The sequence below is a fragment of the Vicia villosa genome, linkage group LG6 (assembly GCF_029867415.1).
Source record: "Vicia villosa cultivar HV-30 ecotype Madison, WI linkage group LG6, Vvil1.0, whole genome shotgun sequence".
Classification (NCBI taxonomy): Eukaryota; Viridiplantae; Streptophyta; class Magnoliopsida; order Fabales; family Fabaceae; genus Vicia; species Vicia villosa.
In genome coordinates this window covers 37,300,286-37,326,913 of record NC_081185.1, presented here as the reverse complement: position 1 = coordinate 37,326,913, position 26,628 = coordinate 37,300,286, and the positions used below count along the sequence as shown (strand labels likewise).

Below are 26,628 nucleotides of genomic sequence, written 5' to 3'. Positions count from 1 at the left end.
CCACGTTACAACCCTTAAAAGCCCTAACTGAAACATGGTTAGTTCGAAAGCATACTGTTACCAAAAGGTATCCCGACTCCTTAAGGTCTACTGCAACTCTTGAGTTGATATCACTTTCTCACAAAAAAAAAAACTTCGTTTTACTCAAAAAATGTTTTTAAACTTTCAAGACAGACATATGCATTCGCATCTTATGAATTTCATTATAAAGTACACTTGTCTATGTGGATTCAAATGTTTAAACATCAGGGAGAAGTTGCATGGGGCATGGCTAATGACTAAAAAAAATCTTACCGACAGGCGAAATAGCTTCTTTTTTTTTTAAAAAGGAGGCTTATCAAAAGAAGAAACATCTCTTACACATGACTGAGATAGCTACGGTGTACACAAGGGATAACCCGTCATCATCCCATTTACATGGGGGCAATCTAACTGAATAGCCCATGGGGCAAGTCCGTTACCTGGGGGCATGTTGCAAAGGTCACTCAGTATCAGATGGTGTCAATGCCACTCTCACATCCTTTCCAGGAACCTTTAGAGTATATTTCTCAATCTGTCCATATAGTCTTCTTTAAGACATGTTCAAATACTTCTACCCTTTCTAGGAGCCTTTTTCAGGTAGTATTTTTAAGACCCATCTTCTTACCCTTTCTATTTTTCAAACTCTCTCAGATAGTCTTCTCTAAGACAGTTCACCATCCTTTCTAGGGTGATCTCCTTCAAGATGTTTTTCCTAAGTTTTATTTAAAACCCCACATTCCTCAAAACAGTCTTTATCCTCTATAGGAATATTTTTGACCCTCTGCACAAACATATCCCTTTGAGCTTTGTTTAAAGCGCAGTCTTGTTTAAGACAATTTCCCATTCTTTCCAAGGACCTCTTCAGGTAGTCTTATAGAAGACATCATCTCATTCTGAGTACACAGCAAATCACCGTCCGTCAGGCGCGACCGAAACGCATGACTCACTCTGAAAAGCATCTGCTTCACATTCAAATCAATACTTACAATCAAGAATCCTATTGACTAGGGGCACATCTTTCAAGAATTCAAATACTGGGGCAATGCATACCAGGTTCATGGTGTGACTTGGTAAAATTCGAGTTCTCTCTAAAGATACTTCATTCAGGTTAAGGGACACGTCTCAAGACTTTCGATTTCGGAGAGATCGCTCTAGTATCATACAAGGAGCATGGTTGCGTAATTGGCCTTCTTACGCCTGTATTACTTACAACCTACAATATGGAATCGTCCTACATACATAATTCTCATTTATTTGGAGAATCTCATTACATGACACATGCATCATGATATTACATAAAACTAACGCTGCCTTTTCAGGTCACTTCATAATTCAAAAGGATGTTATCATCCAATTACAGCACAAATACGATCGTATCAACGATTCAATCTTAACGCGCACAGATACAATTCTAATACCTCATTCCAAGTCTTTCTTCAAAGGCAATCCAGAAGCAATCTAAGAATTTCTCACCTCTCCAGGTAGTCTTGTCCAAGACAATTATCCTAACCTTTCCAAGCAGTCTTGTGTAAGACGTATCCTGACCTTTTCTAGGTAGTTTTGTTTAAAACGTTTCATATCCTTTATAGGAACCGTTCTAGGTAGTTTTGTTTAAAACGTTTCATATCCTTTATAGGAACCTTTCTAGGTAGTTTTGTTTAAAACGTTTCATATCCTTTATAGGAACCGTTCTAGGTAGTTTTGTTTAAAACATTTCATATCCTTTATAGGAACCTTTCTAGGTAGTTTTGTTTAAAACGTTTCGTAGCCTTTATAGGAACCTTTCTAGGTAGTTTTGTTTAAAACGTTTCATATCCTTTATAGGAACCGTTCTAGGTAGTTTTGTTTAAAACGTTTCATAGCCTTTATAGGAATCTTTCTAGGTAGTTTTGTTTAAGAGGCTTTCATATCATTTATAGAAACCTTTCTAGGTAGTCTTGTTTAAAACATACCATGTCCTTTCTAGGAGCCTTTCTAGGTAAGTCTTGTTTACGGTAGCCCGTATCCTTTCTAGGAGCCTTTCTAGGTAAGTCTTGTTTACGGTAGCCCGTATCCTGTCTAAGAGCCTTTCTAGGTGAGTCTTGTGTAAGACGTATCACATCCTTTCCAAAAACTTTTTTAGGTTAGCCTTGTTTTAGACATATCATACCTTTCTAGGTAATCTTCTTAAAGCATGTATCCAATCCCTCCTCAACCTCTCCAGGTGAATCTTGTTTAAGACGTCTCACATCCTTTTAGGAGCCTTTCTAGGTGAATCTTGTTTAAGATATATCATGCCTTTCTAGGTAGCCTTCTTTAAATATTTATCCAATCTTTCCTTAGACATACCTTGTTCTTTTAAAGAACTCCGTGGTTAGTCTTCTCCAAGACATTCTTCCTAAGCTTTGCTCAAAGCCTAAGCTTCTTCGCATCATCCTTTGATATACCCTATTCAGGAACCTCTTCAGGTGGTCTTATGTAAGACATTACTTCCTCTCTCCTCAGATACAATCAAATGATCCAGGCCTGAAAAGCATATGCTTTAGACAAGTACCCTGCCAGGCAAATAGGTGGCATCTATAAGCCCATCTCCCACAGAACTCCTTCCCTACGCAAGCAAATTTCAGGGCATTTCAGTGTCCAATCATCTTCTACCTCTTCAGATTCAAGAAGATTGAACAGGGGCAGCTATCATACCCCAAAATTTGCCTTCCATATTCCATTCACAATGATTCAAAGTTCAAGATTCAAATCCAAAGCTTTGCTCCCTCAATGGTCCAGGTAACCCACAGTCAACTGGTTTGACCTAAAAGTCAACCATAATCAAAGCACAGTCAAAAACTCTCAATTTTGGGTCAACATAAAGTGAATAAGAGTATAACCATCATTTGATCAAAGATTGATCATGATTCCATTAATAGAAACTCAGAGATGAACAAATACAAAAAGGTTCAAATTAGGGTTTCTTAGGAGAAAGTCAACCCAACTTTGACTAGGCATAACTTTCACATGGAACATCAAAAATTCCCCACTCAAAGCCTATTTTGAAGGAAATTGGATTCCCTACAACTTTGTCTCTCACAAGCCAGGGCTAGAAATGCTTCATTTGAGAGGTATGATGCAAAAGATTACAGGTCATTTTCAAGCATCCTTCAAAAGCAGTTTTTTGGCAAAGAGGATATGATCAAGATAAAAGCTCCAAATGGAAAATATATTCCAAAGTGGCTTATAGAGGACACCCTGAGGTTTCCAAAAAGTCCTAGAACTCCCTCATAGCTTAAAAATTGAGTGAGATATGCTTGATCAAAGTTGGGTAATTTTTTGAGGCAAAATGTGAAACAAGAAGGTTCAAATTGGAAAATTTTGCAAATGGGCCTATGGTATTATGATGCAATCTTGGTCCACAAGTCATTAGCATTCCCAAAACCATATGACACGAAATTTAACAGTTTATTTGATTTAATATGATTTTTTATTTCATTTTTAATGATTTAATTAAAATAAAAATCAAATATTTTGGTGAAGGAGATATTTTGATTGATTCCAATCAATATTAATGGCAAAATATATTACAATTTTCGTGACAATTGGATTGGGAAAGAATAAATCAATTTTGGCCAAAATAGAAAGTTTGTATTCAAAAATAAAATCAAATTTTCAAAGAATGCAAGATTGGATTCAAAGGAGTATTTGTGGAGTTTTTCTAACCTAACTCATTCACTATAAGTAAGGGAGAGTGGGCACACGAATAGGGGTTGAAAAATCGGATCAGAGCAGAGCACTCAAGAACAAAAAATCCTCCAAGAAGCTTGAATTCGGTTTCAAAGAATTAAAGTGATTCAACGAGATTTGAAGGTTGCACAAGCTTCCTCGAAGGTTTCTGAAGGTGATTGGATTGCTACGCGTCATCAACAACCCCAGAATACCTCCATATAAGCCCAGGTAAGTCGCAACTAAACTGAACTCGATTGCAATGATTCATGCATTCTCAATGATTTTTGATTGTGCATTATGGTTTATATGTGTGCTCTGAACGTTTCTGGACTGGTTATTGAACTTTCGTGCATTGTGACGTGATCGGCCATTGGAGGCCAAGGGAGGTTTTAGGGTTTTAAATTGGGGATTCTTTACAAGGGTGAAATTAGGTTAAAAGGAGGGTATGATGGGGTTCGTATGAGGTAGACGAGAGGATTGGATAGGTCGCGAGACATTTATAGGCATCCAGGCCCTCGCTATTTTCGTGTTTTGGTTTGCTACGAATGAATTGGTAGCGAATTCGTAGCTATAGTTGCAGGGATTTACAGGTCTTGGTGGGGAAGAAGGTGGCGTGGCAACAAGCCACTGGTCCGTTCAAATTTCGCGCGCTTAATTCCCATTTGGTTTTCTTGTTTTATATATTATTCTATGAAAGCGTATGTTAAACAAACTAGCGCGTTTAGTCTGGTGGTTAGATTATACGCTTGTGAGGGGGGGGCGTGGGTTCGAATCCCTCCTCCAACGTTATTTTTTTTATTGAGGAGTCTTTCTTGATTCAATGCATGCGCAACCATAGACCCTACCATGTACCCCTCAGATCTGGTCATTCAATCACCAGTCCCCTAGATCTAACACACCCAGAATTGGTACTCATACTATACACCTTCATAACAACCACACAGGATTTTAACCTTTAATAAAACTTAAATAATTTCAATTATTTATTTTGTTTTAATTAAAATATATTTTTTTAATATATATTAATTATATAATATTTTTTTAAAATAAAATAAGTATATAATATTCATATTAAAAATTTTTAATCTGTTGTTCGTGCCGATTAAATCGATTAATCGCTATGGTCAACAATAATTTTAATTAAAATGCTATTTAATTAAAATGCAATTAAATCATATTTGGTTAAATGGTTGCAACTATTTTATTAGTTGTGATGATTAACCTTTTCTTTTTCTAACTTCAAATTCGTTATTCTTTTTAATCGAATCAATCGATTACGAGGGGTAACGGTGCAAACTAATTACTAAAAATTATTAAAAATATCCTAATTCGTTATTAGTAATAATCAGATCAATTGATTAAAATTGGTAACGATACAATTTTAAATCTGTTAACTATGGCGATCGAATCTATTGATCGTTGCGGTTAATAGTGCAAGATTAAGTCAGGGTTGTACGCCCAAACCTCAAAACACTTCTCAAATTTAAAACATTCAAAACATTTCAAATCAAACTACGGATTTTCATCCTTATCTAAAACTATGATAGGCCCTTCAAAAGCCTCCAAACAACCATATCAAATCAAATTTCAAGTCCTAAGGCGTACAACCCTTTCCCGAACTACGTTGACTCTGATTCTCCCTAAGGAGATACGTAGGCACTTGGATAACCAAGGCGAGTCCCCTTCCCTAAAATCTCAATTCACTTAAAATCTCAATTTTGCCCTTTTTACTTCTTTAGCTATTAACCTTAACTTTTAGCCATAAACTGTTACCTTAGATTCAAAGCCATAGGAAAGGGTTGAGGGTGCCTAACACCTTCCCTCGACCTGATTATAATAACTTACCGCGATCTCTAAACTGCGTAGGGTTTCCTATTCGCCCTTCAGAATAGGTGGCGACTCTAAAACTTTTATTTTTAGGGCAGGTTGCTACAGCACCCAATAGACTATGCTATAATAATGCTTAAGAGGTAAGAATAATAATTTTTTTTGGAGCAAATAAGAATAATTTTATTCCAAAAAATATCGTTTAGTACAAGCCGATCAAAAAGATCTAGGCACCCAATAGACTAAAGAAAAAAATATAACTCAATAATTATAAATGATAATGAATATAAATAAAATTATGGCTAAATTATAGTTTTGGCCCCCCAATTTTGCGTGATTCACGAAATTATTTCCTCTAATTTAAATTCAAACAATTTTGGTTCCCCTATTTTAAATTCTAATAGTTTTAGTCCCCCTCTCACGTTTTTTTATAAAAAATTGATGAAATTTTTTATTTTTTAACCTATATTTTTATGTATAAAGTACAACAATATGTTTATATACGATGATTTGTCTTGTTTCACAAGTAACTTGTTATTTAAAAAAATGAAAACATCATTAATTTTAAATGCAAAAGTATGAAAGGAGGACTAAAACTGTTTTAAATTCAAAACAGGGGGACCGAAACTGTTTAAATTTAAAATAAGATGACCAATTTCGTGAATTAGGTAAAATAGGGGGACCAAAACTATAATTATAGATGATATAAAAATATACTATATGATAGAATGGATGATAACAACTTATTGATATATTCAGTTATATCAGGTTTAATTCTTGATTTTGACTAAAAAATTAAAGAAAAATATTTTATATCTGACTTTAAATCAAATGTTGATACGTACGACCCATGCTTAAAGTTTTATATTTTTTATATTGTAATTTTTTTTCGTAGTTAGTTTATGGTACTGAATTTTTTTAATATATTTCTTTTAATTTTTTCAAAACAAAAAAGTAAAAATATAAAATTTATTTATATTTAAAAAATTATTTATAAATATATTTTAATATAGTCAAAATACAAGTTGTTCTAATTGAATTATAGAAAAATATTAATGTAATTTTAGTGATTGTCATAATATATTATCTAATAGGTATGCATTTGCATATTAGAACAATGTTCTTCCATTATTTCTATGTTTATGTTTATAGTTTTTTTTCTCTCTTTTTTTAAAGCATTATAACCAAAAAAAAGTTGGTTTTTATTACACATCATTTTAATAATATTGTCTTTTTATATGAACAATAGATATGATTTTTAATATATTATTTTATTTTATACATCAATAGATATGATTTTTAATATGGTTTTTATTACACATCATTATTTTATTTTATACCCCGGGCAGGCGCTCCGTGTGAGAACCTCCGTCCATTCCTTCAGCCGAGGAACCTCCTCGTAGGGTTCCTTCACCCCCGATCCTCCGGATTAAGCGGAGTCCACGCGCTCCCTAAAAGACTGTGTCTCCCCCTTAAACTTCGGAGTGGTTGACCCAGGATGGAGACCACGTGCTGGACTCCACTACACTCGTAGAATCCTGGCGGTCTCCAAATTGGGCCAGGGTATCCAGACCAATAGCGAGACCTTGGCCCAACGCAGGGGGCTATAAATACTCTCTTTCACTAAAGGGTCAGGTGACATAATTCATTCTCTCCTTACCTTGTACTTGCACTTTGGTTGCTCTCTTTTCTTACTTTGGCATCGAATACCTTGCAGGTACACCCCTCAATTCACTGAAGATTCAATCATTGCAGGCCACGAAGATCCATCTGATCAAGTAAGATCAGGGGCGGCATCTGTTGGAAACCTGCTTCCCCATCTTTCCTAAACAAAGATCAAAGCAAAAAATCATCATGCGATCATCATGGCTGACAACAACAACAACAATCAACAAGGCAGTGACCCTTACAACATCGGTGCTTTACTCCACGACACCCCGGCTAACGGGCAGTCCCGTCCCCGACGTGATGGACAAGCTCAACCCACGCATGACAGGAAAACCACTCACAATGGACGAACTCAGCCCAGGACCGATGAAGTCGACTCAAGAGACGAACGTCGCGCTTCTTCCTCCATCCACGTCTCTCATCGGAACGAGAACCAGCATGGGCACGATTATGGGAACCTAGATGTTCCCATCCCTGAGAACGCCAACCCCACCACTTCTCTTCTGCTCACTGCCCTCAACCAGACCAATCGTCTCCTGCAATAGCATAATCAGAAGATCAACAAACAGGAGAAGAGGCAGCGATCACGATCTCCCCCGCGGAGGCATCGTCAATCCCGCTCTCTTTCTTCCTCCCACTCCCCTCTGAAGAGATCTCACTGTCGAAGATCCTACACGCCCTATCCTCGAAGAAGGAACACCCCGTCCCCGAAGCGAGGACCGGAAGGGCAAGACTCGGGAAGCCTCTCCCCTAAACCTTGAATACGCGGCCCAACATTAGAAAGGAAAATATCTGAAAGGAATTGCGAACGTTCTCCCCCTGAGGATAGACGCCATTCCCCAAAAATAGCACACGGGAAAAAGCGCCCCCGAAGCTCTCCTCGACGCCGCAACCGTAATCGAGGGAGCGCTCCCCATCACTCGGACGAAGTGACGAGGATGACTTCCGCAGTCCCTTGTTCGAAGAAATCAGAAGAGCCTGCCTCCCTAGGGGAATGGAAAAACCTCCATCGCTGGACCTCTACGACGGGACCACGGACCTCGATGAGCACATTCAAAGCATTGAGGTCGTCATGGATTACCATGTAGTGCGAGGGTCCATCAGATGTCGCATTTTTCCAACGACCCTCAGGAAATGCGCCATGACATGGTAGAAAAACGTACCGCCGGACTCCATTCACTCATGGGCGGAATTGAAGAGTCTATTATTCAACCATTTCACGGCCTCCCGACCACATCCAAAAACTCAAGCCTCCCGAGAGGCCATAGTCCAAGGACCCGACGAACCTCTCCGAGCTTATCTGGATAGGTTCAGCAAGGAGGCCGTTCAGATCTAGACGACCGACAAAATGAAGAGGTACCTCCTCGACCGAGGTATTAACCCCGGGAGCGATTTCAAGAAGCCTATTGGGATCAAAAAGTACACTCCAAGGACGCCCTCCTCCTCAAAGCACAAGCTTACATTGCATACGAGGAAAAAACTACAGCCACCAAGAGAGGACCCTGGAGCCAAGACAAGACCAAAAACTCAGGGTATGACGACTTCCCTCCTCGCAGAGTAGGAGAAAAAAGAAAAATGACAGGTCTCGAGAAACGAAGGACCAAAGGGGACCATCCGGTCGCTTCACCGAGTATATACCACTGAACGCTTCCCGCGAGTGTATACTGGCCGAGTGCAAGAGCACCGACTTCAAAAACTCCAGTGTGCGTGCCCCAAAGCCAAATCCAGCACGACCAGGTATAGAAAAATCTAAATGGTGCAAATACCACAAAAGTCACGGGCATCTCAGCAAGGATTGAGTTCACCTTAAAGACGAAATCAAGACTCTGATCAAGGAGGGGCGCCTTTCAAAGGGCGACCCTCCATGAAAGGAGCCCCGAAATGATGACCCCGATGAAGGAATATCCCCCGACCAAGGACCCCTCTAGGTCGCTTTCTGCATTTCCCGTCAAGAGGATTTCCTCCCATCGGAAGAACTCACCGCTGCATTCAGTCGTTGGGAGAATTTCCCCACAACGATGGTGATCTCCAACGGCGGCGATCTCGGCCAACTCACCATCGGCTCTGTAAAAAGAAAGTTCGGTGAATTCATCGCTGCCAACTCTGACCTGGGTCCCACTCTCAACAAAGTCAAGGGAAATATCTGAGCCTATGACTTTCTACCTCGAGGAGCTAACCGGAGGTTCGCCTAACGCCAACATACCTTTACTAATTCGAGCAAGGATGGCCAACTTCGATGTTCGCCACATTCTCGTCGACCGAGGGCATCTCGGTAGACATAATGTATTCCCAACTATTCAAAAGACTCCTACTCGATGAGTCCCACCTGACTCCCTACGTGGGGTCCGACCTCCAAGGCTTCAACGGCACCACGACCAGACCCTGGGGTTTCGTCGAACTGATCGTTACACTCGGGGAAGGCGAAACCTAAAGACAAGTGAAGGCCCATTTCTTGGTCATCGACTGCAAATCACTCTACAATTGCATTATCGGTCGACCGACTCTAGCCGAGCTGACCGCAGTTCCTTCCATCGTCCACCTCAAGATGAAATTCTACACCAAAAGGGAGCGAGTGGCCACCGTTAACGCCGACATTGAAGCTGCTAGGAGGGTCTTTGACGCATCTGTCAAGGGTTACGAATCAATCCTCCCCAACAAGAAGCCTCGAGTAGAAGACAAGCCTACCCGCAAAGAGCCAAAGACACAGCCCAACGTCAGCTCGGTAGACCTCGACACCCGCTCCACCAAAGATGAGCTGAAGAACAGAGAGGAGCCCCGGCCAGAGACTGTTCACCCTGCCCGACCAATCCCCTACGGAGACTTTGAACTCATCCCCCTTGGAGATGATCCCAACAAAGGAGTGAAGATTAGGAAAGGCCAACCCGACCTCCCATCGAAGCAGCTCGTAGCCTGCCTGCGCAACAATGCAGACCTCTTCGCATGGAATGCAGCCGAGATGCCCGGACTCGACCATGAGGTCGCTTGTCATCAACTGACCATTGATCCAGCCGCTAGAGCAGTAGTACAACATAGGAGTAGGCAATCTCTCGAGAAAGCAGAGTCTGCCAAGAAAGCTGTAAAAGACCACTTAGAGGCAAATTTTATTTCCGAAGCCAAGTATTCAACTTGGCTCTCAAACGTTGTACTTGTTAAAAAATCTAATGGAAAATGGAGAATGTGCCTTGATTACACTGATCTTAATAGGGCTTTTCCCAAAGATGCTTATCCTTTAGCTAATATTGACAGGCTGGTCGACAACTCGGCCGGTTATAAATTACTATCTTTCATGGATGCATATTCGGGTTATATCGAGGCCAAACCCAACAAATGCCTAGCATTTTCCAAGCTCCCCACCCAAAACATGAAGAAATCCATTCAAGTGCTGAATGGAATGCTCACCGCTTTGTCGAGATTCGTCGCGAAATCCGCCCAGCACGCCCTCCCATTTTCAAAACTCTTGCGAAAAAAGCATCTTTCCAATGGACCGAGGAGTGCGAACAAGCCCTCCTCCATCTCAAACAAGCCCTATCCCAACCCCTGGTCCTCACTTGACCAGACGACGGGGAAACATTGTACCTCTATCTAGCCGTCTCGAGTGATGCTGTCACCGTAGCCCTCATACAAGAAACTGAAGACGGTCAAAAACCTGTATACTTTACCAGTAAAGCACTCCAGGGACCCAAAGTCAGGTACCAGAAAATCGAGAAGGTCGCCTTAGATCTGATCACCGCCGCCCGGAGGCTTAGATATTATTTACTAGCCCACACCATCATCGTCAGAACCGACCAACTTATCAAGCAACTCCTGGTTCGACAAGACATGGCCAGAAGAATGCCTAAATGGTCTCTCGAATTGTCTGAGTTCAACGTCCAATACAAGAGAAGAAAATTACTCAAAGCACAAGTCTTGGACGACTTTGTCGCTGAAATGACAGCGAACAAATACTATCCCTCGGCAGCCGACATATGGACAATCTTCGTTGACGGAGCTTCTAGCTCTTCGGGAAGCGGGGCCGGAATTATCCTCGAGAATAAGGAAGGTCTTGTCATCGAAGTTTCCCTAATCCTGTCATTTCCCACCTCGAACAACTAGGCCGAATACGAGGCCTTCCTCGCCGGGCTACGCCTGGCCGAGGACATCGGAGCCCGAGAGGTAGAAATCTACACCGATTCCTAGCTCGTTGCCTCTCAAGTCAAGGGCGATTACTAGGCAAAAAACGACACCCTCATTGAGAACCTGGCCCTTGTCAAAGAAAAAATGAAGAATTTCGCTCGAGCAAACGTCAAACATGTTCCTCGCGAACACAACACCCGTGCAGACGTTCTATCCAAGCTCGCGAGCACTAAGAAGAAAGGGGGTAACAAATTTGTGATCCAGGAAACCCTCTCAAGACTGAGCGTAGGCGCACAGGCCTCTCTACTTGAGGTAAATGCAATAGGAGACAGCCAATGCTGGATGACCCCAGTATACAACTTTCTCACCAAAGGAGAACTTCCTACCGACGCGAAAGAAGCCTCCTCGACCAAAAGAAGGGCTTGCTCATATGTCATTGTCGATGACAAGCTATATAGGTGCGGATTCTCTATCCCCCTACTCAAGTGCTTCGACGCATCGTAAGCCCGCGGAATCTTACAAGAGCTCCACGAAGGGATAAACAGCCAGCATCTCGACGGATGGTCCCTAGATTGAAAAGCCCTACGAGCAGGCTACTACTGGCCGACCATGCAATGTGACGCCAAAAATCACGTCCAGAAATGCGACAAATGTCAACGCCATGCCGACATGCATCTGGCTCCACCTCACGAGCTAAAATCACTTTCCTCCCCATGGTCCTTCGCCTGGTGGGGGATGGATATCCTCGGACCTTTCCCCATCGGCTCATACCAAAACAAATACCTGATTGTCGCCGTAAACTACTTCACTAAGTGGGTCGAAGCCGAAGCACTTGCAAAAATCACAATGCAAAACATACTATGCTTATATAAAAGGAATGTGCTCGCCCGCTTCGGGGTACCACAGGCGATAGTGACCGACAACGGCATGCAGTTCACCGACAGGAAATTCTAAGAATTCGTAGCCAAGCTCGGGACCAAACAACATTTCACCTCCGTCGAGCACCCTCAGACCAACGGACAAGCCGAGGCCGCAAACAGGGTAATCCTCTGAGGACTCAGACGTCGGTTGGGCGAAGCCAAAAGAGGTTTGATCGAGGAACTGCATAATGTGCTATGGGCCTACAGGACGACACCATATTCAACCACCGGGGAAACCCCATTCCGATTAACATACGGGACCGAGGCAGTCATCCCCGTGGAGATCATAGAACCATCTCGTCGTACCGAATCCCCATTCGAGGAGGAATGGAACAACGAGGCTATGAGAGAGGAGTTCGACCTGGTCGAAGAAATTAGATCAGGATCACCCCTACGCGAAACAAAATTAAAATAACAAATAACCCTACAACACGACTCAAAAGTCATAAGACGGGAGTTCGAAATCGGCTCACTGGTCTTACGCAGAAACGCTAAGGACTAGCGCGAAGAAAACTCGCTCCCAATTGGGAAGGCCCATACCGAGTCTATGACAAAACGAAAAATGGTGCCTACTACCTCGAAAACCTGCTCGGGGAAAAACTTGCTCAACTATGGAACACTGAGAAACTCAGACGATATTACAACTAAATCGGTCAATCTTCATCCGACGGACACTCACCGACTACGTATTCTCCTCAGATAAGGATTCGCGTTGTGGTACAGACGCGCACGTCTCCATTACAATGACGGGCTTACTCATGCTCACACGAGCACATGTTTGTTCTGGTGGGGAAAACTACACCTAGATTTGCCGCCGTTGTACCTTTTCGGCAGAACCCTAGCTCGCGATAGGAAAGTTCACGCCACAAGAACTTGACCTCGATCACGGCCTCGTGCTCGTTGTCTGACAGACCCGCTCTGTTACCCCGGCCTGTGCCCCACAAAGTCGGGCATTTGTGGTCGAGCAAGGCTAACCAAAACTTGGGTGAAGTATACCACACTTGCAAAAATAAAAATTCAACATGCATGCACAAATACTTTAGAAAAAGTAAACACTTAGGTATGCGAAAAATTAATACGAATTCAACCAAAAGAAAATCGGCCAAAATGGTCGGCAATATACGAGCATTACAAAAAGTACGGGCGCGCAGGCCCCAAAAAGAAAAAGAAATATAATTGGGCAAAGCCCTTGTCTAACAGTAATCAAAAGTGGCACGCAGGCCGAACAAAAACGGACACGCAGGCCCGGAACGAACTATTCTTCTTCTTCATCCTCATCTGATGAGCCAGGATTCAGCCGCCCGTCGACGATCTTCGACCTTAGACTGACGCCCTCAGTGTTGAGCCCGGGATTCAGGACCTTCAGCTGATCCACCGCGATTTCGAAGCCTGCCTTACCCATGTCAGAAGCAATCGAGATGTAGGGCCTCGATCTTCTCGACCGGCACAGCCCGAGTCTCCAGACCTTTCCGGCATCATGCTCATCTTCAGCAGCCTTCCACCCGGCCTTCAGATCCTCGACCAGTTTCTTCTTCTCCTCTTCCCACTCCTCGGCCTTCTTCTCCAGCTCGTCAGTCTTCTTCTTCAGATTATCCTTGGACAAGCAAAGGGCAACCTCCACCTTCTAGAGCTTATCCTCGACATCCTTCTGAGCATCTTGGGCCTTCTTCAGGTCGGCATCCGAGACTGTTCCTCCCCGCTCCAAGACATGCGCCATCTCCAACACCCGCATCATAGAAGTGCCATCATCAGCAAGTTGCTTCACGCGAGCACTGGGGTCAATTTGCTCGATCTTCTGGTTGTCCTCCGGAGGCACGCTCAAGGAAAATCGGCCGAAGTAGCCCGGCTCAAAGAAACAGGGGGTATCAAAAAACCCCCTCTTGATTCTCCTCTAGGACGACATCAGCATCCCCATCACGATGCCTCTTTCCCCGCCTGGTTTCAGTCTCGGTAGTCTCCTGGTCGAGGTTGACGACGATGTGAGGTGAACCACTGCTGTTACTCGCCTGTTGCTCGATCCTGGTTAGCTTTTTATTCCTTGGTTTCCTGTTATGTTGCGCCAATTTTAGAAGTTTTTTGTTGGCCGTCGGCATGCTATCTGTAGAATAAAATAAACCAGTCAGCACGAGACAAAATAAATAATAACTACAAAACAAAGAAAAATCCGAACGACCTAACAGAGCCCTAGCCTCCTCGACCTTCATGCAAGCAAGGAGGGCCTTGGTATTTATGGCCCAGGCTTCCCAAACGGTCTCGCTCTTCTCGTCAACCACCGGGTCTCCTGCTCTCGTCACCCATTAGGCCAAAGTGAAACCTTCTACATATCTGCATAGGACAGCATAAGTCGCTGCGTCCTGATCATCCAAGTCTTTGTCATCAAAGGCATAGTTCTTAGGGTTGTTGAGGAAATGCGCTCTCCACCACCTAAAAGGGAACAATGACGTCGGCTTGGTTTTAACCTGACCATGCTCGTCAAAGACCCTCCGACCATCCTCGTCGTTGACAGAAACCATCCTCAAGACTGAATTGTACGCTCTTTCACTCTCGGGACGGACGATGAAATACCTGTCTTTAAAATCCTTGACAAAATCCACAAACATCTTAAAGAGCCCACGGTTAGAATTTTGGAAAGAGACCCAGATGTGTCTTCCTTGGGCTGACTGCCGTTGAATCCGAAAACAACGAAAAAACAATGGCACCGTAGCCCCGACGCGCTGATAATCGCACATGATCTCGAACGCCCGCATAAAAGCAAAAGTGTTCGGATGTAGTTGAGAAGGCGCCAGGTTAAGGTTCGCCAATAGCGCAATTTGGAAGCTGGAGAAGGGAGCCGGAATCCAACTTCCTTGATGATATACTCGTTCATGGCAAAACGATCCCCGGGAAACGCAGAACATATCTGGTCGGTGGAGAGCGGGCAGCTGACGGCCCAATTCTGAGGGCTACTTGGTCCCCTCTCTTCGATCACCCGGAAAGCACCAGTTAAAGAGTCGACATAATGTGAGGCTACTCCCCTCGGCTCTTCAGCGACCCAGTCTAAACCAGGATCCGTCACTGAGTCAAACAAAGGGATATCCTCCTCAGATTCAGACGAAAGCATTGCCTCCTCCTGAACGGCCGGATTACCTGCATGCAAAAGGAAATAACTGAATTCGACGTCATATCAAATCCACCCTTCCACTGCAAGACAAGTGAAAGGGTAGAGCGGAAGGCAACGCGGGCCCTCGACCAAACCCTTATCTAGCCCCTCGAAGCGTCAGTCGAACATGAATACCTTATCCATAGGTCTGACTTGTCTAAATTCGTGAACACCAAAAGCGGTCGGTCCTAAATGATGAGTAAGGGACGTAGGCCTCGGGCAAAAGCATTAATATCTCTGGAGCTAAGATGCATCTCCCGGGAGCAAAATAAATTTTCCGAAAGATAGCAGAGGCTACCCGAGAAATAACATGAATGTCCCAATGGGACCCTTAAATCTTCCGAGGACAACTAAAATTCCTAAGTACTTTTCTACATACACCATTCGGGGAGCTCCCTCCTCGCACAGAATCCTGTGCGAACCCAATAATCTCGTGGAAATTTTACCCTAGGTCTCGACTAAGGGGATAAATCTACCGGGGATAAACTTCCCCGGAACATCGAAAACACCCTAGATACAAAATTCTAACTGAACAGGGGAAGATCTTAACAACGTACCTGATGGCTGCATTATGAAGAGAAATGGGCGATTGAATGCCGTTAGTCTTTGATGCAGCAGCAGAGAGAGAACAGAGAGAATCGCAAAGAGTCCGAAGGAGCGTAAAACCCCAAATGAGGGTCTTGCCCCCTTTTTATAGACTTATGCACGGAAGGCGAAGCGTCGCGTCGGCTGACATGCCTCCCCTCTAAGCGCCGCCACCATCATACCCTGGTCCCTAGGCCATCATTACTTTTTAATAGGCTGCCACGTCAGCAAGTGCCTGCCACGCGCAACCATTTCCCTTCCCTCGCGAAAATCAGCGGTGCCGTCTGGACTTTTCAACAGGTACCAAGGAAAACACCGCCAGGTAGATATAAAGTCACAGCTTCCCGCCCGAAAAATATGACTTGGGGGGCTCCTGTTCTGGATTGGGCCAGCACCTGGCCCAACTGGACTAAGGCCCAAACCTTTCTCAGTCCATGGGACATCACTTCTCATCGATAGCTGCCCGTCAGACGGGCGTAAGCACGTGTCTTTCAGCTAATCGACTCCACTAGCTTTGGCACCAGGTGGGACCCACCCCGAGCAGGGCCACCTGCCTGACCCCGGGCAGGCGCTCCCTGCGAGCACCTCTGTCCATTCCTTTAGTCAAGGACCCTCCTCGTAGGGTTCCTTCACCACCGATCCTCCGGATTAAGCGTAGTTCACGCGCTCCCTAAAAAACCGCATCTCCCCCTTAAAGTTCGGAGTGGTTGACCCTGGATGGAGACCACGTGCTGGTCTCCACTACACTCGTAGGATCCTGGCAGTCTCCAAATTGAGCATGGGTATCCAGTCCAATAGCGAGATCTTGGCCGAGCGCTGGGGGCTATAAATACCCTCTTTCACTAAAGAATTAGGTGACATAATTCATTATCTCCTTACCTTGTACTTAGGGATGGCAATGGGTCAGGTCGGGTGCGGGTTTCACACTACCCAAACCCGCATCCGAAATCAGCACCCGAATCCAAACCCAAACTCAAATGCTATTCGGGTGCCAAAATAACACCCACGCCCACGCCTGTTGGATTCGGGTTTTTTCACCAAAACCCGAACCCGCAGCAAAATACATAAAATAAATTTTTCCTACAACCTTCCACAATATTATATATATATATATATAAGCGAGTGTGATTTCGGGTTTCGGGTGCGGGTTTCACACTACCCAAACTCGCACCCGAAATATCGGGTGGCGCCCGAATCCAAACCCAAACTCTGTCAACTCGGATTTTCACCCGTTGACTCGGGCGAGTTCGGGTGCGGGTGGGCCCCGCGGGTTTGGGTCTACTTGCCATCCCTACTACCTGTACTTGCGCTCTGGTTGCTCTCTTTTCTTACTTTGGCATCGGAGTACCTTGCAGGTACACCCTTCAGTTCACTGAAGATTCAATCCATTGCAGGCCACGAAGATCCATCTGATCAGGTAAGATCAATATTATTATTATTATTATTATTATTATTAAGTATCAGTATATATTATTTTAAATTATATATATTTACGGAAAATAATATTGAAAAATAAAATTTAGTTGTAAGTTATAATCGCTTTTGTTGTAAGTTACTAAACTATGAATACTATTTTAAAAGTCATGTAATGATAGAGTATTTGATTTATTATAATATATAAATAATATGTATTATGAATAATTTAATGGATGAGAAATATGAGGACTAATTTACAAAAAATTATCATAAAAATATATTAAGAATCAAAATATCACTATTTAATAAAAAAATTAATATAGCTTCTTCGCTAAAAAAATAATAAATTTTAAAATATTAATGCCTATAAAATTGAAGAAAAAAAACTTTTTAAAGTTTCATTTTAGTTTTCAAAATCATTTTTATTTAATTTAATTATTTAAAGTAAAAATAATTAATTTATTGAGATGATTAACCCATAATAAATAATAGTTTTTTATATTGAAATAAATGATCCATTAACAAGGTCACACTATATCTCTTCCACTACAATAAACAAACAAAAAAATCATTAAAATATGAATGAAGTTGCTTAACATTTAAAAAAAATATCTAGAAAATCTATAATTTAAAAAAAATTTGGACTTCACATTGAATAAAAAATTTCTTAAGTTTTATGAATTATAGATTAAATATTAAAAAATTAATTAAAATTTAGATTGCTTTACTCTTATATGTATTATAAATTTAATAATTAATCACAAGTATTATCTATAAATAATTTAAGAGGACAACTTATCTACCCATCAACGTTGGATAGTGTACATTCCACCAATCACATTGCATCATTTAGCTTTATCTTATTTAATTAATTATTTAATTATTTATTAAATAGTATATTTTTTTATTGTTTCTAAGATATTTTACATTGAAGGTAACTTTACCCAACATTTTAAATTGGGTAGATAAGAATTCACCATAGATCTAGTTATAATCAAAGCAACGGACCATAAATCTAATTATAATCAAAGCAACGTTGTATTGTGATGCAAGCAAAGCAACGTTGTATTGCGATGCAAACGGTAGTCCACCCCATCCAATTCCAATGATATTTTGTTGAGAAAAGTAGCGAGAACTTCCGCGCTGGTGGTGCTCTAGAGAGCTTATTAGTGTGTTTGGTTTAGCGGTGGCTTTTTCTAAAATCACGGTGCATTTTCGCATTTGACATGAAGCTATCTTTTGTAGCTTTTAAAAACCACGTTGAAAAGGCTCTGAGACGCACGTTTGGTGGCTGAAAAGCCAAACCAAACAGACCATATATAATACTTAACTATGATCATTTCCATCAATAAATAATTTAAATCATTTCCATCAATAAAAAATTTAAGTTTTATTTTATCCAAACGGATCCTCTTCTAGTTTCACTAATAAAAAGAAACTAAGTTTTTAATTTTTAATTTTTAATCCCCCTCCAATTTTACACATGAGTAGAGATAAAACCTTATTTGTAATATCTATGGTCCCTCTTGGATTAGTCGGTCGCAACGCCGGATACCAAGATTTCCAAAAAAAAAAAACTATTTAAATTTTTTAATGAATAAATTAATAATTTTTTATTAAATTTTCTGAAAAAACAATTAATTAAAATTCTTAAATTAAATTTCATAGCGTTAAATTTCAGCACTAAACACTGATAATATTTTATCCAAAACCCTTGTCTGTCTCTCTAAGGGTTTGTTTGGATTGATGGAAAGGGATGGAATAGGATGGAATGGAGTGGAATGGAGTTATGCTCCCTTGTTTGGATTTATAAAATTTGAATGGAATGGAATGGAATCTGATGGAACTCATTCCATCCAATACCACTACTTTTGCCTATTTTTCATTCCCCCCCAAATTGGGGTGTATTGAATGGAATGGAATCAAATTTAAAAGTTAATTACAATTTTGTCCTCTAAAAATTCACTTTTATTATCTATTCCTATTACTCATCTCAATTCACGTTAGAATTTTGTTCTCATTTACTGAAAACTCTTCTCCTTCCCCAACCTTCTTCTTGCTTCAACCCTAACAAGGTACATCATTTTTCTTATCATTTTTTTCCTGTAATTATATGTGTGTTCTATTATATGAAATACATTGATTTATTTTCATGTTCATATCTCTTTCAGTTTTGAAAAATTAGGTATAGTGTTTGAATGTTAAAATTTAGAAAATTGAAGAAATTAGGATTTACTTGCTTCTTTTTAAGAATAGAGTTCTATGTGATAAATTCCATTATTATTAAGAACAAAGTTTGTATTTTTCTACTGTATCGTTGCTTTTTCAATTTGCCATATAATTGCTTTTTTCAATTTGCCGTACAGAGAGAAATAAGGATTAGTAGAAATATAATTTTTTTGATTTGCTATAAAGATTCTCAATTAATTTTGGTTTAAAATTGTGTATTTGATTTGTTATAGAAATTTTTAATTGATTTTTTTTAATTTGATATGATTTGTTTCATTTGTTATAAAAAATTTAATTTGATTTATTTATATATGGATTTATAATTATAGTAAATTTTACTATTTAATTTGTTATAGATGAGTAACGAAGACATAAGAATCAAGTATATGAAATTGGTTCAAATGATGATTCTTCAAGTATCTATCATTATTGTTCTAATATGTTCGCTAAAAAACAAGCGTAGAAGATCCCAAAGACCTTATAGACTTACAGAGCAAAGAGAGAAAGTTAGAAATGAGTTGATGAAACATATTATAGGAAGTGAGCGATGTTATGATATCATTCGTATGGGTCCCAAAGCTTTCTTAAACTTGTGCACCTTATTACAAGATCAAGGTGGACTTACACATACACGAAGAGCGACTATCGAGGAACAAGTAGCAAAATTTCTTCATATAGTAGGACATAATGTCAGAAACCGTGTGATGTCTTTCTTTTTTAGACGCTTCGGTGAAACTGTTAGTCGTCATTTTCATAGAGTTCTTGATGCTTTGATAGAGGTAGAGGGAAAATTTTTAAAACAACCTGATGGAACACAAGTGCCTTCGCGGATACTTAACAACCACAGATTCTACCCGTATTTTAAGGTAAACAAAATTTGTGTCTACTACAAATATTAATTAGTTTTATTATACACTTTTAATATATAAATTGAATGTCAGGACTGTATTGGAGCAATTGACTGCACACATGTGCGTGTTAAAGTTCCAATTGAACTCGCACCTAGATACCGTGGTAGAAAAGAGTATCCCACACAAAATGTGTTCGCTGCATGTTCATTTGACTTGAAATTTACCTATGTTTTGGTTGGATGGAAAGGAACCGCATCTGACTCAAGAATAGTTAAGAGTGCGTTGACACGTGCACACCCTCTTAAAGTGCCACAAGGTAATAAAAATAATAAAAAAATATTTGTATAAGTATTTAGATTATCTAAACTAATAGACTCATTATTTTTTTAGGAAAGTATTATCTGGGTGATGCAGGATTTCCTTTAAAAGCATGTCTCATCACACCGTATAGGGGAGAACGATATCACTTACAAGAATACTCTAGAAATCCACCTCGAAACCCCCGTGAGTTATTCAACAATCGACATTCGTCATTACGGATGTCAATTGAATGTGCATTTGGAGTGTTGAAGAAAAGATTTCCAATTTTACAAACTGCAACGGAGCCTACATTTGGTATTAAAACTCAAAATAAAATCATCATTGCTTGTTGCATTTTACACAACTATTTAATGGGTGAAGACCACAATCAAACTCTAATAGATGAGGTGCAAGAAGAGCTTGCAAACGAAAGAGATTTTCAAGAGGGTCATCAATATCATAGAGAAGAAAATGATGATATGATTAGCGGAGAGCCAATTAGAGATAATGTTGCGGGTTCTATGTGGCTAGATTATTAAGATTATTCTTAACGAATTGTTACTCTTATGAATGATGTTTTTAAGAATTTTATTTGGATTGAACTTTTTATTTCTAATTTGTGGATTCATTTTTGTAGTTGTAATTTGGAGAATGGATTTTAGTGTTATGAATATTTACATTTGAATTTATGCATAAGTTGTTATATTCTTCATTGTGTTTTTTAATAATAGACATGGAAGCAAGCTTAAAGAGGCCTAGGAAACTCAAAAGTCAAGAAACATGCAATTGGACAATTGCTATGGATGAAGTTTTGCTTGATGCATATTTGCATCAACAAACATTGGGAAATAAAAATGGTAATAGTATGACAACAAGCGCTATGGATAGCATTCTTAAGGAATTGAAGATTCACTTTCCGGACAAACCAATTTCCAAAGAAAAGATAAAAGATCACATGAAACACATCAAAACAAAGTTCAATTCTTGTTATGACCTTTTTCAAAACGGCTTAGTGGGTTTGGATGGGATTCAACGACAAATATGTGGATTGCTGAAGATGAAGTTTGGGATAAGCTAATTGAGGTATTATTTATTATAATTATTTCATACCCTTTTTAAGTAGGTTATTTTTATTTGAGTTCACTCATTAAAAACTTTTTAATTGATGCATTGTTTCGTTTATTTTGGTGCAGGCAAAACCTGAAGCTGCTGAATGGAAAAATAAGCCAATATTATTTTATGATAAATTGGCCAAACTTTTTGGAAAAGATCGAGCAACTGGAGAGCATGAAGATACGGCTGTTGAAATGAGAGCAAAAAAGGCTGCAAATGTTGAAAAAAGTCATGGCACAACCATTGAAGAAATAGACCACCTAGTTGAAACAAATGAAGTTATTTTAGAGGGATTTGATGATGATGAACATCATTCCAACAATTCTCCTAAAAGACCTTCGATTACTAATTCTCAAGATGTGTCATCGTCTCAGACTAAGAAGCGAGTAAAGAAGGTTATTGAAGATGATACAAGCATGATTGAAATTTCCAAAACTTTCAAAAACATGGTTGATGTGTTTGAAATGAATTCAATGGAGTTGGTCAAGCAAAGTAAGAATGCTAATGGTGGAGATATTTGGGCTGAATTGGTCGAGATTGGAGTTGAATCAAGTTCTTTGCCTCTTGTATACATGTACCTTGTTAAGAATGCTGATGCATTGAAGGCTTTTAATGGAATTCCAATCGATAAGCGCAAGGAAATGTTACATCTCATTGTTCCGGACTATCCTTTTTGCTAATGGTAACTTAATTATTATCACTTTCATGTATTTTTTTATCTTTAAAAAATGAAATATTTGCGTAATTCATTTTATGTTTTTTTTTTCAGGTTTGAGGAATACTTCAAGAAGAGAGTCATTATCTATCATGGACTAATATTTGTCTATTTTATTTTTAGAAGACTTGCTATTATTATCTACCATAGACCTATATTTATCTTTTAATTTTAGCAAAATTTGAACTTTTTGAATTATTATGATTATTAAGTATGGTGTTTATCAAAACTTATCTACTTGGTCTTTGAAATTTCAATTTCAATTTATAATAATCATGTTCTATTTATGAATATTTAAATTTATTATAGTTTATTTTATTTTCTGCTAAGTTGATATTTTTCTATGATTATATATTGTTTTACTTGGATCTATCTATATTGTCTCAAAGGGTAAAATTGGAATAAAAATATTTAAATACTTTCCGCTGCGTCCTATTTCCAAAAACAGTGGAATGATATATTAAAGTTTATGTTCCGTTCCATTCCGCTCTGTTCCGCTCCGTTAGTTGTAAGCTATCCAAAACAGACCCTTAAGAGATGAGCTATTTAAACAATTTGTCCATTTTGTCTATGAATACGCCTAGAAACTAAATCATCAAGAGGAGGTCTGTTGACATTCACACCACCATAATGAGATCGAAACTAAGACAAATTGCAGCCGTAAATTCTATTGAGGAAACTTCACTTGTCATTGCCATTTTGATTATAATCTAAAAATCAAACAAAAACTGAGACCATAAATTAGCAAAACAAATAAAGACGATAAATATAGGAAAGCCTCAGAGATCTTGGAGGTTAATATTCATCAATTGGGATGATCCCATCAAGAGTAGCAAATATTTACTTACATCATAGGCGCAAAAAAACAACAAATTAAACAACAAATTGTATATAATTGAATAAATCTGAAATAGTAAAAAATTGAAATCAAAATAGTCTTTAATGTAGTCAGAAGTAGCTGATTATGAAATCATATATGAAATAAATCACATCAATCGTAATCCGTCAAATTTTCATCCTTCAACACCAACCTAAACATAAAAAAAATCACAATCTTAACTAAAAATTTAAAGAATAAAAAAATTGGAAAATTAAGGACTCAGAGAGTTGCTTTATGTGCTCAAAGATGGATCTTTCGATTCATCTCATACAAGAGGTGTCAGAATATAGCACTATTCATCCCGGTCCGTGTTCAAATACAAATCTAACATAAAGAATGAAGAATTTTGAAACAAAAAACAAGTTTATCGAGAATCATAGTGAGTGCCGCTAAGATATGGAAATTGAGATGAGAAGGGAACTGAATGCGAATTAGGGTTTGTTGAATTTCTGAGAGACGTGTGATTTTTATAGGCTTTTTTTTGGTGTTATATTGGGCTTTTAGGTATGGATTCGTGAGACTAACCTTTTAGTTAACCGACATTAACCTAAAACCTCAGTTAAACCTGACACCTCACATGTAAAGTTTTATACCATAATATCCTTCTTTAAATATCGATATATTTTAAAATATATTGTGATGTACCAAAAATTTAGATTATTTATCAATAATTTGCAAAAAAACAAAAATATATTAATTTACCAAAACAAAGGTGAAAGCACTAACATTTTGGAATTTTCGGTATTTAAATATTGTAATTTCTGAAATTTTCAGTAAAGACTTAAATTTTTTATAGGAATTTGTGAAATTTCTGATATTTATCAAAAGAATTCTGAAAATATGAAATTTTGGTATATAATAAAGTAAATTTTTCAATTTTTCTTGCATTAATTTTTGTCGAATAATTGACACGATAAAAAAAACTACCCGATAGTGGAATGATTTGAATCAATTTTAAACACAACTTTTTTCAATATTTTCTCAATCAATCAACTCGTTCATTTGATCAAATGTTAGCCCTAAAAAGACCCTTATATATAGAGGAAAATAATCAGAAACAAGGGGACGGTTTTCCAGCCAAGAGGATTAGGGTTTCAAGAAGGAAAAAATTCAAGAAATAGGTGCAACCTGAGAGCTTCCTCCATAGCGAATTTCAAACGAAGCCAAGTGTTCAGTCACGTTCCTGAGGTTCCCATGAGTCGACTACAGCCATTAATCAAGCCTCTAACTATTCAGAATCTCCCCTCTTGACTTGACCGGAGATCCAGCGTATCTCATGCACAGGTGCCCACCATACAGCCTCCGTACAAGAGCCGTCAGATCTTCAAATGCCAGATCCAACGTCCACCAACCTGCAGGTGCACCATAGGCTTCCGGGAGCCAACCATATTGAATCCAAACGCTGAGGTTTTTCAGTTTTTTTATTTTATTTTATTTTGATTTCTATTGTTTTCCTTATTTTCTTTTTTTGTTTAACTAAAAAACTTTTAACTAATCATTTTCAAAATAAACATAACAAAATTCATTTTAATTAGCAAAACTAGTTTTTTTATTTAGCAATTAATTAGTTGATAAATAATTAGTTAATATTTTTAATTAGGGTATTTAGTTAATAATTTTAATTAGGTTTAATTAATCTTAGGTTTTTTTTTAAAAAATATAATTTAGGTTTAATAAATTAAATTAATTTTAGGTTTAGCCTTTAAATTAAAAATCATAGAAAACCCAACTGTAGGTTTAGGCATTGCCCTTAGGTTTTTTTTTAGCCATTAAGCTAACCTGTAAGATTTAAGGTTTATCACCACAAACCCCACAAATTGTTTTTAAACATTGTTTTTAAACATTGAATTTCTTCATCGCGATTCTCTTCTCATCTCATATTCTGTGATTGTCGAATGCCTTCTGTTTAATATTTTTATCTTTCAATTTTGCCTTTTAATTTCGCCTTTTAATTTCTGCCCTTTTATTTAAATTTTTGCTTTTATTTCAATGATTTAATTTTCTGTCATTTCAATCCTAGAAATTATGTATAGGTCGCAATAAGTTTTCTTGTAATAGTAATTAGGATTTATTTTCCTGCCTTTATTTTCTGCCCACAGGTGTTTATTGTAATAGCGTAGGAATTTATCTTTTCTGCCTTTAACTTACATAATATTAATTGTTGTGGTTAGTAATCTTAGGGAGTGCAAGCCTTGAAAATGGATTAGATCACTAATTATAAGATAAAATTATCTGAATATTAATCACGTGATTGTTGCACCCACACACCTTTAGGGTAATTCCTCTTGTTGCCTGTTGCCTTAATAATTCTGTTGCCTCTAAGTATACTAAATAGTCAAAGTCCCTTGATTCCGAGGATACCTAAAGCAATGTTGCCTTTAAAGTTATTGAAACTCCCTCGAGGTTGCCTTATAAAGAATAATTGTCCCAATTGCTAAGGTATCCTCGCTTGTTGCCTAAAAGTTAAATGACTATTATATCCTTCCCTTAGACTACCTGCCCTCTTTATGGCAAGGGACAGTCTTATGGCGAACGATTATTCTCGATGACCCTTCACATCCAATTGAAAGACTTCCTGCCCTCTCATGGTATGGATAGATCCTTTCGCCCAAAAAGCTAAAAGAACGATTTTTCAAACTTAGGGTAGTTGCTACTAATTGCTTGCTCTAAAGTTCAAATCAAAATATTTTCCAACTCTTTTCAAATACTTTCAAAACAAGGCTACGCTTATTTACAAGCTAAAGTCCTTGACAAAATCTTTTCTATTCACACCCCTCTTTTCAAACAATTCAAACAAACAAAGTGAGCTAAGCAATTAAGAGTCCATGGATAACCATGGATGCAAAGGGTGCTTTACACCTTCCCTTTGTATAACTTACCCCCCGAACTCAAAATCTTTCAAAGGTCTTTCCTGTTCTTTTAGCCTTTCCAATTGGATAAAATAAAAGTCGGTGGCGACTCTTGCTTACCGCGACATTTCGATAAAGTCAGTTCACCGAGTTACACTCTCAAACACAGAGTTTAACAAAATCTTTTTCTTTCTCAAATGGCGCAACCCTTAACCTACAATACCATAAGAGCTTGTATCAAGAAAGAGTTCAAACTTTCTGAGGAGGAGTTTGATGAAAACCATATCAGCTTCAATGCACTCTTTGCTA

The 26,628-nt window shown here is 39.0% G+C and overlaps 1 long non-coding RNA gene and 3 other non-coding genes across 4 annotated transcripts; all 4 read right to left on the bottom strand.

Moving 5' to 3' along the window:
- Nucleotides 1-18,315: 18,315 nt before the first annotated feature.
- On the bottom strand, nt 18,316-23,933 carry LOC131611453 (uncharacterized). The gene is made up of 3 exons (XR_009286909.1): nt 23,119-23,933; nt 18,697-19,106; nt 18,316-18,544 (listed from the first exon to the last, which is right to left on the bottom strand). It is a non-coding gene; the product is annotated as an uncharacterized LOC131611453 (long non-coding RNA).
- LOC131615280 (small nucleolar RNA SNORD24) lies at nt 23,366-23,448 on the bottom strand. The gene has a single exon (XR_009287704.1). It is a non-coding gene; the product is annotated as a small nucleolar RNA SNORD24 (small nucleolar RNA).
- On the bottom strand, nt 23,534-23,616 carry LOC131615407 (small nucleolar RNA R12). Its single transcript, XR_009287821.1, has one exon. It is a non-coding gene; the product is annotated as a small nucleolar RNA R12 (small nucleolar RNA).
- Nucleotides 23,687-23,777, bottom strand: LOC131615414 (small nucleolar RNA snoR1). The gene has a single exon (XR_009287827.1). It is a non-coding gene; the product is annotated as a small nucleolar RNA snoR1 (small nucleolar RNA).
- Nucleotides 23,934-26,628: the final 2,695 nt, after the last annotated feature.